The following is a 10,842-nucleotide window of genomic DNA, read 5'->3' as shown; positions in this document are numbered from 1 at the left end:
GAGTGGTCAGGAACAATCATTTTCAATCATTCTTCTTTATCATTTTTGTTGTTGTTGTTAAGCTATGCAACATTGACCTCTGAATCATCCAAGCATAAAATGTGCAACAAAGTTATAATGAACAAACCAGTGTTGAGGCTACAAATAACAGACAACTTAGAAAAAAATCCAAACAATTTCATATTGTATCTTTAGGCACTGTTAGTAGGAGCCTGTAACCTAAACACATTTTTTTAGTTGTATCTATGAAACATGGCAAAGACCAGTTAGCCAAAAATGTGGCCTAATTCAGCATGGTGTCCAGTGTTTCCTTAAAAAATGAAAGACAAGTTCAAGACAAAAGAAGCGCAGGCGTGAAATCTATTTAGCAGATGAACAGTATGTGGAAGTCATGTCCTCAATAAATAAAAAAACATCCAGAAAAGACCAGTGTGTGTGTGTGTGTGTGTGTGTGTGTGTGTGTGTGTGACAGAGAAAGACAGAGAGAGAGGGAGAGAAAATAAGAGATAGAGCATCAGGCATAGAGGAGATCCCCTTCTGGCTATCCTCTAAGGGGTTGATGATACTAAAGACACTGGAGAGCGCCCCGGCTGTGACCCACCCACACACATGCACGCGCGCACACACACACACACACACACACACAAAAACACACACGCACCAACCCTCCAACCATTCTGTTCTCTTTACAACTTTACAAAATAGGCTTTTAATTTAGCTGGGCGGCCGGGGCGTGTGGGGCCCGCCAGCATCAATCATCATGAGGAGGTTGAGGAGGCTAGGCCATCCCCTGGGCCCTCTCACTGACGAGGACATCCCTGCAAGCGCACACACACACACACACACACACACACACACACACACACACACACACACACACACACACACACACACACACACACACACTAAAGCTCAAGCATACAACCATCTTCCTTCTGCCGTTCTATACAGACACACCTTCTTGAGACCCCAAAACCTTATCATTCTCTCAAACACACATGCACATGCTCGTGGACAGACACACACACAGACAAACCCTCTGTCCCCTCCAGGCTTTAAATGATTAAACCAGATGGGGAAATGGAGGGAATATGTGGAAACAAACCATTGCTTTTTCTAATCTTTTATTTTATTTAATCATTGGCAAAACCAGACTAAACCATATGACAGTACATGTATGTGTGTGCTCATTTTGTATGCACCCAACCCAAGTCTGCCTTCTAGATTATATTTTATTTTTCTTTCTCTTTTTGTCATCTTTTTGGAATCCTTTGTACAATCATGTTCTCCTCTAAGCCAATTTGTATTTGCATTGCAAACATTCATTTCCATTTTGGGTTCATGTGCCTACCTTCTTTGTTAATTGGATTTGGATCGTTTCCAAATGTTCAATGTGTACCCAGTAATAATTATATTCCAGAAGAGATCTGTATGAATTTTGTCACATCCTTGACGGCTTGTCACCAGATCACCACGTGACATTGATATTTTATTGCATTTGAAGGATGCCTAACATGCAACAAAATATGACCAGGATATTATCTTTTATTTCTAAATCTGACGACACTGAGGTATTCTATTAGTGTTCTATTTGTTTCACTCTAGACTGTAAAGTCTGCATTTACTAAAGTACTGCAGCTAAATTATATTTTTAGATGTTTTATTTACTGTTGTGCGACTGACATTTTTCAAAGCTATACTTAAACAAGCTACGTGTCACATTAAAGGAATACCCCCAATAGGCAATATTAAATTCCAATAAAAGATTACAGAGGTCAGTAAAAGGCCAAAAACTGTGTATTAAACACCAATTTATCATGACTTTCGCTGCCTTCTCCCACCTAATTACCTTATGTAGGGTAATTAGTTTCTGTTGCAGGGCAACTGCAGAAACATATATGTTTTCACAAATGACTAACATTTGAACTATATCTTTGTGAGATGTTTATGTATTGTAGCACCTTTCTAAGTGTTCAAATTTGCAAGAAAACGTACATTATTGACTTTTTAGTACTCATGTCAGAGTTGGTGTCATCAACAGTGACTGAATTAAAAATATTGAAAGCAAAGGTTTCCTACATCAGCTGATGGGGTCTTTCATTTGATAAAGCTTGTAGGTTTTTGCTGAGAAAAGAACAATGGAGGCATTCTGGACTTTTCAGTTTCAGTCAAGTGTTACTTAAATGCATATTTTGTTTACATGAAATAGGCTAAACTTGCTAAATCCCATTTTCATTGATCACAGAACATTTAGCAAACATTTTCTTTTTAAAAGGCCAAATCCATATTCACTGACCAACATGTTTTTACAATTACCATGTGCAAAAACATGACTATGTAACACTTACTAATGGTCTAAAAGTCCACATAGTACCTTTCATGATTTTTCATAATGTATTTGTTTTTTTTACCAACCCCGGACTATCTGCAATACAACCATTATCTTTCACATGTCAAAAATGTGCCCCTCAAGAGAAGGAATAGGGCCTAAACACTCCTGGCTAATCATGGAATGTCATCCCATGTCCACTTGTGCACAACTTACTGACTTGACAGTTGGTTAAGGTCTATTAGTTTTTCTTCAAAACCTTTCACCATTATTGTGGTGATCAAAAGCTGCTGGACAACTTACACTCTTCCATGTGCCTCACTGCATCTTATGGATGGGTAGAAAGAAAGGATTCAATGTAGCAAGGACAAGTTGGCATAAATAATGCTTAAACACCGGTCTGGTGTGGCATACTAGGATTTGTGGCTTTGGTGCATAACATCTGTTTTCCTACTGGGAAAGTCTGCATTCTTGACATTATTTTCACTTAATGAGAGTTTCGTCAGCTCTTGATTACAAAGATAAGAAAGCAAAGGTAGTTTTGCACATTACCACTATTAAAGGCTCAAACAGAAAAGCAAATAAAAATTCAGTGTGTTAAAACATGTCAACAAAGCCTATATCATTACCCATTTTTCCCTCAAAATCTTTCATCTTAGTGATTGAAGAAAAGAAGGAAGCAAAATTTGACCAAGTTAAAAACCTGACTGCCCACCAGTCTCCTATATAGTATATGTGCGACATCTCTCAACCTTTCTTTCTCCCTCTCATCTCTGTCTCTCACTACCTCCGTCTTCCAGGTCGTGTGTAATCAGATAAACTGAGCCGAGAAGTGCGATAAGAAAGGGGCTCCCTGGGGTGCTATGTCGCTCCCTCCTACACCCCTCCTTTTCCCCCACCCCTCATCCCTCCTCCACCACTACACCCCACCCATACACCCCCCCTAGCTCTATCTTTGCTGCCAGTGGCAATGGTGGTTTTAGTATGCATAGAGCTGAGCTATCTGCTCCCCTGCACCTTGACTTCCCCCCTATACACACACACACACAAGCGGCAACACACACATGCGCACACGCACACGCACACACAGACACGCACGCACACACAGACACACACACATCACAATATTCACCCATGCATACATATAGACTCACCCATATTTTACCACAATACAACATGTCACATACACTGCTAATGATATGTAGAGAACGCTGTTCATAGCAATTATAACAAAGTGTCAAAAACATACACAGACAATAGGTCTACTTCAAAAACTTGTATTTTAAGTCACAGTTCGATTTATCGCTAAAATAGATCGGGTTGGCAGTAAAGTAGCAGTCTCTTTCAAATATCAGGAGGGCTGACCTCTGATGTGGGAAAGAACAGCAGCTTCTCTGCAGTTTTTTCTATTTTCATCTTTCTTCATTTCTCTCCAGCTCTCTTTTTCTCTATTATTTTTCAAATAAAAACAATGTTAAGAATCTCGTGCTAAACCTAATCGAGTACTTTTGGAGCATAAACCTAATAAAACAGTGTTTGAAAATAAAGCTTGAAATAAAGAAAGTAAAAAAGTAACACCAAACTAACTGAAAGAAGGTCCTACCCAAGAGCTGAACCAAAGTCTGCTGAAGTCTCGTGAATTAAAATTCCAAAGACACTCCTAAATAGTCTTAATATCTTTGAAACTGTGAAACATTTTGTTGGAAAAAGTAACTGACATGTAACTGAGAATGCACTTTAATTGTCAGTTGAATAACTGGAAGTAATGACTTGAACTTTCCAAGCCACGCATTCAGTTTTAGATCAATGGGAAACTGGAGCCCATCGTAGTTTACTTTGAAAAAACGGATCATGGTGTAAAGACCCTTGTAAATCTTAAACTAATACATCTGGGACACTATATTTATATCTTTCAAGTGTTCAACCTGCCTGTTTTTTACAATACATTACATTTTATCTTTTTTGGGGGTCTTTTCATTTTACACCTTATTTTAACGTCTTTTTGATTTGGCTTTGTATGCCTAAGAGTTCTGTATAATCTACTACATAAATATGTTTCCCTGGCTTGAATAGGTTCATATAGTAATCTCTACTTCTATGTAAATCTGTTTATGTACTAGCTTCCATTTTGCAGTATTCATATACCAAACCTCCTTATTGAGTGAATGTTACATATAGTACAACTTGAAAGTAATGTTAACACATAAACACAGGCACATTAGTTTATACCTGAAACGGACAATGACTCAAACACTTTGACAGGATGATCACATTTTATTTATTCTGGGAATAGAATAAGTCTTATCCAAATCTGGCCACTAACAAGTAAACTGGAACTGTCAGGTGGACTTTGTCTGTGTCTATTGGGGGACATTGGGGAAGTAGTTGTTAGACTCTGCAGCTAGCAGCTGGTGATAAGACAAAGGCAGGTTGTTTGCTGTCTCCTGTCCTGCCCGGCCATTAATGGTAACCTGCTATCTGATGGAGGCTAGGCTGGACACAGTCTTTCTGACTGACCCACTGGACAAGCTTAGGCTGTGTGTGTGTGTGTGTGTGTGTGTGTGTGTGTGTGTGTGTGTGTGTGTGTGTGTGTGTGTCCTCCTGTCTGAAATCAGTCTGCTATCACCTCCAAGCCTTTGAACCTATAAATTCATAGTATGTGAGTGTGTCAGTGGGTACATTCAGACCTTATAATTGTCTTTATACATGCTCAGCCAACGGAGTGGAGCTGTAGCAATCATCCTGCAGAATTGCTTTGTCATTGTTCCTTGTGATTAGAAGTGGGCATGTGTGTTATTTTGCCACTGGCTTGTCAAATGGCTCTTCCTGTGTCTGCTGCACCCGCTGAGGGGAGACTTTTCGTTTGTCAAACCAGTTTGTTGATCAAAAGAAAAAAAATCTCTTTCACCTTTTTCATGTCAACATCTCCATCATTTTGTATAATTTAATCAGTTTAAGGACAAGCTTAAACCTCAAGTCTGCAATACACATCAAAATTTGGTTTATTAACACAGCACATAGTAACCCAGCGGTCCCCAACCTTTTTTGCGCCACGGACCGGTTTAATGTCCGACAGTATTTTCACAGACCGGCCTTTAAGGTGTTGCGGATAAATACAACAAAATAAAACCAGTACCGGTATCAAAACAAAAGAAGATTTATTCATAACACACGGGAAAAGACCCAGGAAAACTGAGTTAGCAATAAAAATAATACAAAAATAACGATAAAAACCCCGAGAACCATAAATTTCACACCCGAGCCTCCACTCTCGCGGCCCGGTACCAAATGACTCACGGACTGATACTAGTCCGTGGCCCGGGGGTTGGGGACCGCTGTAGTAAACCACTATGAATTACTCTTCCTCGCTCTTGTGTTGAAGAGGCCATGTTTTCCTGCGTTTAGACAGCTCTACTGTCAGAGACAAGTGATCAATATATTTGGGGTTGAGTGATCTGCTGTCCCTCAGTGTCTCAAAGACAGCCAACAATTTTCACTTCAGTTCCATTCAAGTCCATCTTCAACTTCTCTGTATAAAAAACATGACTGGCAGATCACTTCACAAACCTCTAGAATACCTGACGGGATAAAAACACCAACATTCAGATAAAAAATTAGATGGATATTTTTTTCAAATATCTCTAAAACCATTGCTTTGGTAAGCACCTGTGCAGTATGAGCAATACAACTTATATAATTCACTTTATATAATTACTCTAATAAACATTCCAGTTTAGTGGGTAGTTTGCTAATGCCAGTGTTTATTAATGCATTTGAGCTTGTTCTTCGACAGCTGATGCTGGATAACGATGTTAAGAAGTGTTTTGTTTTGTTTTTTTATAACATTTTATAAGGTGACACATCAGTGTGCTTGGTTTGACGGAAGGCCTCTGTAAACAACAGAAAACTCTTTTTACTTTACTTTTCAGTAACCTTGAATGCCCACCTAAAGTAGCATGGCATGGCATGTCAGTGTGCTTCATTTGACCCGAGGCCTCAACAAACACACAAATATTTTTTCTTTAAAGGGTATAATGTACATGAGAAATATACTGTAAACATTAAAGAACATGAATATTACTGGAAAAAAGTAGGGTCTGCATTTGACTACATCAAAAGAGGCTCGATTTTAGCAAGTAAGAAGTAAAGAAGTATTAAAAATCTCTACGTGTGTACCATTCCAAGCATCACTTTGAACCAAAGCTGAGCCTGCAGCAAAGTGAAGTATACAGTTCCTGCAGACAGCAAAATCCAGGCTGCACTGACCAGAACTAAATTCTAAACCAAACACACACACACACACACACGTACATAGGCACTACAGAAACTTGGACAATGGCAGCAGCTTCTTTGTACCCCGTGTGACTGCAGCAGCTACTGGCTGGGGCTGATGCAAAGCTGATTAACAGGACTCATCTGGAATCAGTGACAGATGGATAACCTGTCCTGCAGGCCTGGGCACAACCAGAGCTCCAGGAAACAGGTAAACCTGGTCAGAGCTCCGTTTAGTGACCACAATGTAATCAGAAGATTTACCAGTCAAGGTGCACTTGCATACATACTGAATAGAAACGCACAGCTGCAAACAACTGTTTCTGACAATATTATTCACAAATGCCTCAGCTAATAAATCCGTTTCTTTGGATGGTCCAGGTGCCATGAAGCTAGCTAGGTTTCTGAAATGGCTGAAGTAAAACTGGGTTTAATTTAATCTTAATGTAATTCACTGGGATGATTCACTGGGATGAAAGAATAGAAGTATAGTTTAAGGTTTACATCGATCACATTTGTAACCTGTGCAAAAAATGGCTTTTCCAATACATACAGAATAGGCGTTAGTATGTTAGCAGAACAACAGATTTACATGAGATGTGGGTGTAGATCACACATGTTTTTACAGTGTACCAAGTCTATTTTTCAGTCACATTATGCTCGTACAATCCAAGAAAAACAGACTTGGAGTGTACAATTAAGCCCTGTTGCCAGATTAAACAGGGAATATTTATGTGTATATTTATATACAGATGAGCTACAATATTTTTCATACATATTGTTTCTTAAATCCAGTACTCATTTAAAGTTCAGAATTACAGAAATATCTCACCTGCACTACATAAGTTCTCCCATTTTCTAAATAACAACAGTCACTACGATCATCTAAATCCAAATCACAGAAAGAAAGAAAAAACAGGAGGTGGAGAGATTTTAGCAAAGTCTAACATATTAGCTTTTGGGTAATAAACCTTAATCCTGCTGTGTGGCTGGGGCCTCTGCCAGTGGTGAATGCAACTGCCATAAAGTGATGTACATGGAATTGTTTATAGGTAGGTTATATGTTTCCAGTCATCCATGAATATACACAACCCAAAGTTTTCTAGGAGAATATTACCCAAAAGATTCAATTCAGTTGTATTTATATAGCGCTAAATCACAACAACAGTTGTCTCAAGGTGTTTTATATTGTAAGGTGTCTCTGTTCTTTGTTTTCTCTGTGTAATAATACAGAGAAAACCCTGAAAATGCTAATGTTCAAATGACCCTTTATGAGCAAGCACTTTGGCAACAGTGGGAAGGAAAAACTCCCTTTTAACAGGAAGAAACCTCCAGCAGAACCAGGCTCAACATCACACAGCGTCTCCTAGCTTGCCTTCTTCCTTGATGGAAATTAATTAACTGAAAAAGATGGCTGAAATGTTTTATCACCAGTGAAGCTGACTTGGCATATATAAAAATGACATAACATCGCCCCTACAGATGTATGGTAATTGGAGTTATTCCACAACATTTTTAAAGTGTATATGCTCACAGCTGCGACTTTAAATCACACAATATCAGTATGGCAACTTTTGTAAAAAAAATAAAAAATAAAATATTTTTTCTCTGGCAAAACCAGAGAAAAAAATATTAGTGATCAATGCAAAAAAAAAAAAAAAGGTTGTCTGTCAAAGCTGGCATGTCTCCGATCACCCCACTGTAAGGACCATGCTGTCTTTCTCAGCATTGTATCCCACATCATATTTCACACTTGTTTTGCACCCAGTAGTTGATTCCTCTAAAGAATGGAATTAACTTAATTTCTGTCATCTTTGGCCTCTTGTCAAAGGCTCTCCACTCATTTGTTCTTATTTTGCTATTGTTTTACATGAACATGTTTGGCAATGTCAGGGTGGGGTTGGAATAGTACATAGGTGGGGGGAGGGGGGTGCAATAATTAGTGTTGGTATTGAAAAGTAATAACAGTATGGATTAATGTGGGAGAAGTGGAGTGTAGCGCATCATCGAGTGAGACAAATCCAATGCTGGGAATTAGCAGACAAAGCAAGAGGCAGTCAATAGGGATTATGCGGGGGCTAAGCTGCCCCACTTTGGCTTGGGGAGGAGGAGAGGTGTGGGATGCCATGATGGCAGTGGTGAAAGCTTTAGGACTGATACTGATATACACTTGTGCCGGTTGGCTTGCCATCGCCACCTCTTCAGCAGATGATGCGCTGATGCAGGGTTGAGGAACAGTGGAGATGGCACAGAAGGAAGGACAGCAAAAGAATGAAGATAGGCGTCTTACACTTTCTTTTTAAGTTCTCATAACTCCACCCACTATCTATGCAATTGTGCCCCTCTGTATATAAACTAGAACCCTCCTGCATTTAGGAGAGGTGGTGCTGCAAGCAAAGTCTGTGCCAGCTGGGCAAACACTCAGGTTGACAGAATAAACACCTTGCAAATAAAAGTAGAGATTATAAAACCCCTAGACACAGGAGCAGCACAAGTGTCAATGCATAAGCACGTCCACACTCACTCCTTCTCTGCATGGAGAAAGAGACTGGAGGTTAGACTGATATATCTCCTCTGGTTGTAAATGGCATTGCATATGTGAAGATGTTTTTACTGTGTTGCATTTTCTGGTTTCTGCAGTTACTTAACTGGAGACTGTAGTCCTTGTCCTGTGAAAACTTTGATTTTGCACTCAGTCTCACTTTATTTGCACTTGCTGTTTTACTTTCTATTCACTGTTTTGTTTGCTTTCTCACATTGTTTTGTTAGGTTTAGTTCATTTCATAAAAAAATGTATAAAAATATCATGGTTTCTGGCAAAACACGCTTGTTCACAACAATTGGCCTGGATATAGATTAAAACACTCTTTTTGGCCTTTATCATGATAAAAAGACTGTATTGGAAACTGTTGGTTTGCTGAGTTCAAGGAGGAAAAGCCTACTCTGGAATTAGGAGGTAACTCCGCATCTTTTCTGAAAATTTTTTTCAGTAGCTTTGAATTTGGCTTGGCTTGATGTCACTACTGGTAGCATGAGGCAAACGCTGGAGGAGCCTGGCCCCTAAAGAGGTTGCACAGATAGTACAAGTCCAAAATGGCACATTAATATGTGCCATTGCCAGGAGGTTTGCTGTTTCTCACAGTATAGGACCAAGAGTATGGAGGAATCCAGGAAACAGGGAGTTACTATTGGAGAGCTGGACAGGGCCCTGAAAGGTCCTTAACTCATTTGCAGGATCGGTCTTTACTCCAGAAATAAGGAACAAGATGACTGCACTCTGAGACACGAGATTTCTAAATTTACTGATGGTGCGTAAATGAAGCCAATCCTAGATGTTTCGATAATGTGCACGGTGATAGTCATTTTTTATTAGGATATAAGATTCCTCAAAGTGTTAATGCAAACCAAGGTAATTCCAGCTCAAGTAACTATTTGGTTAGACCATGGTTTTTAAGGTTTTTGGGTCCTTGTACAATCATCACGGCAACCAGCCTCAGTTTTATCTGAATTTAGAAGCACAAAATTGGAAGACATCTATGCTTGTGTTTTTTTAAGACATATCTGTAGTTCAACTAGTATATGTATGTGTGTGTATATATATATATATATATATATACATATATACACGTGTGTGTGTGTGTGTGTGTGTGTGTATTTATTTTAGTCCTTGTCCTGTGAAATCGAAGGTGATGCACTACCTTCACTGCTGCTCTGCATGAGCCTCAACACTCTAAGCCAGCTCATCACAAGGGGCAGATTTGGATATAGTCAAAAGTGACGAAGAAGCTAGAGGTGGGTGCTCTCTTCCACAGCATGTATTGTATCCTGTCTTCCTTCTTTGCCCAACCAGTCATAGCAGATGGCCCCGTCCCTCTCTGAGCCTGGTTCTGCTGGAGGTTTCTTCCTGTTTGAAGGGAGTTTTTCCTTCCCACTGTCACCAAAGTGCTTGCTTATAGGGGATCATATGGTTGTTGGGTTTTTTTCTGTAGGTATCATTTTAGGGTCTATCTTACAATATACAGTGGCTTGTAAAAGTATTCGGCCCCCTTGAACTTTTCTACATTTTGTCACATTACAGCCACAAACATGAATCAGTTTTATTGGAATTCCACGTGAAAGACCAACACAAAGTGGTGTACACGTGAGAAGTGGTATGACAATCATACATGATTGCAAACATTTTTTACAAATAAATAACTGCAAAGTGGGGTGTGCGTAATTATTCAGCCCCCTGAGTCAAT

Source organism: Diplotaxodon limnothrissa, linkage group LG14, assembly GCF_057381915.1.
Source record: "Diplotaxodon limnothrissa isolate DT_005_m linkage group LG14, D_limnothrissa_male_GT1.1, whole genome shotgun sequence".
NCBI lineage: Eukaryota > Metazoa > Chordata > Actinopteri > Cichliformes > Cichlidae > Diplotaxodon > Diplotaxodon limnothrissa.
Note: the sequence above shows the minus strand (reverse complement) of the source record.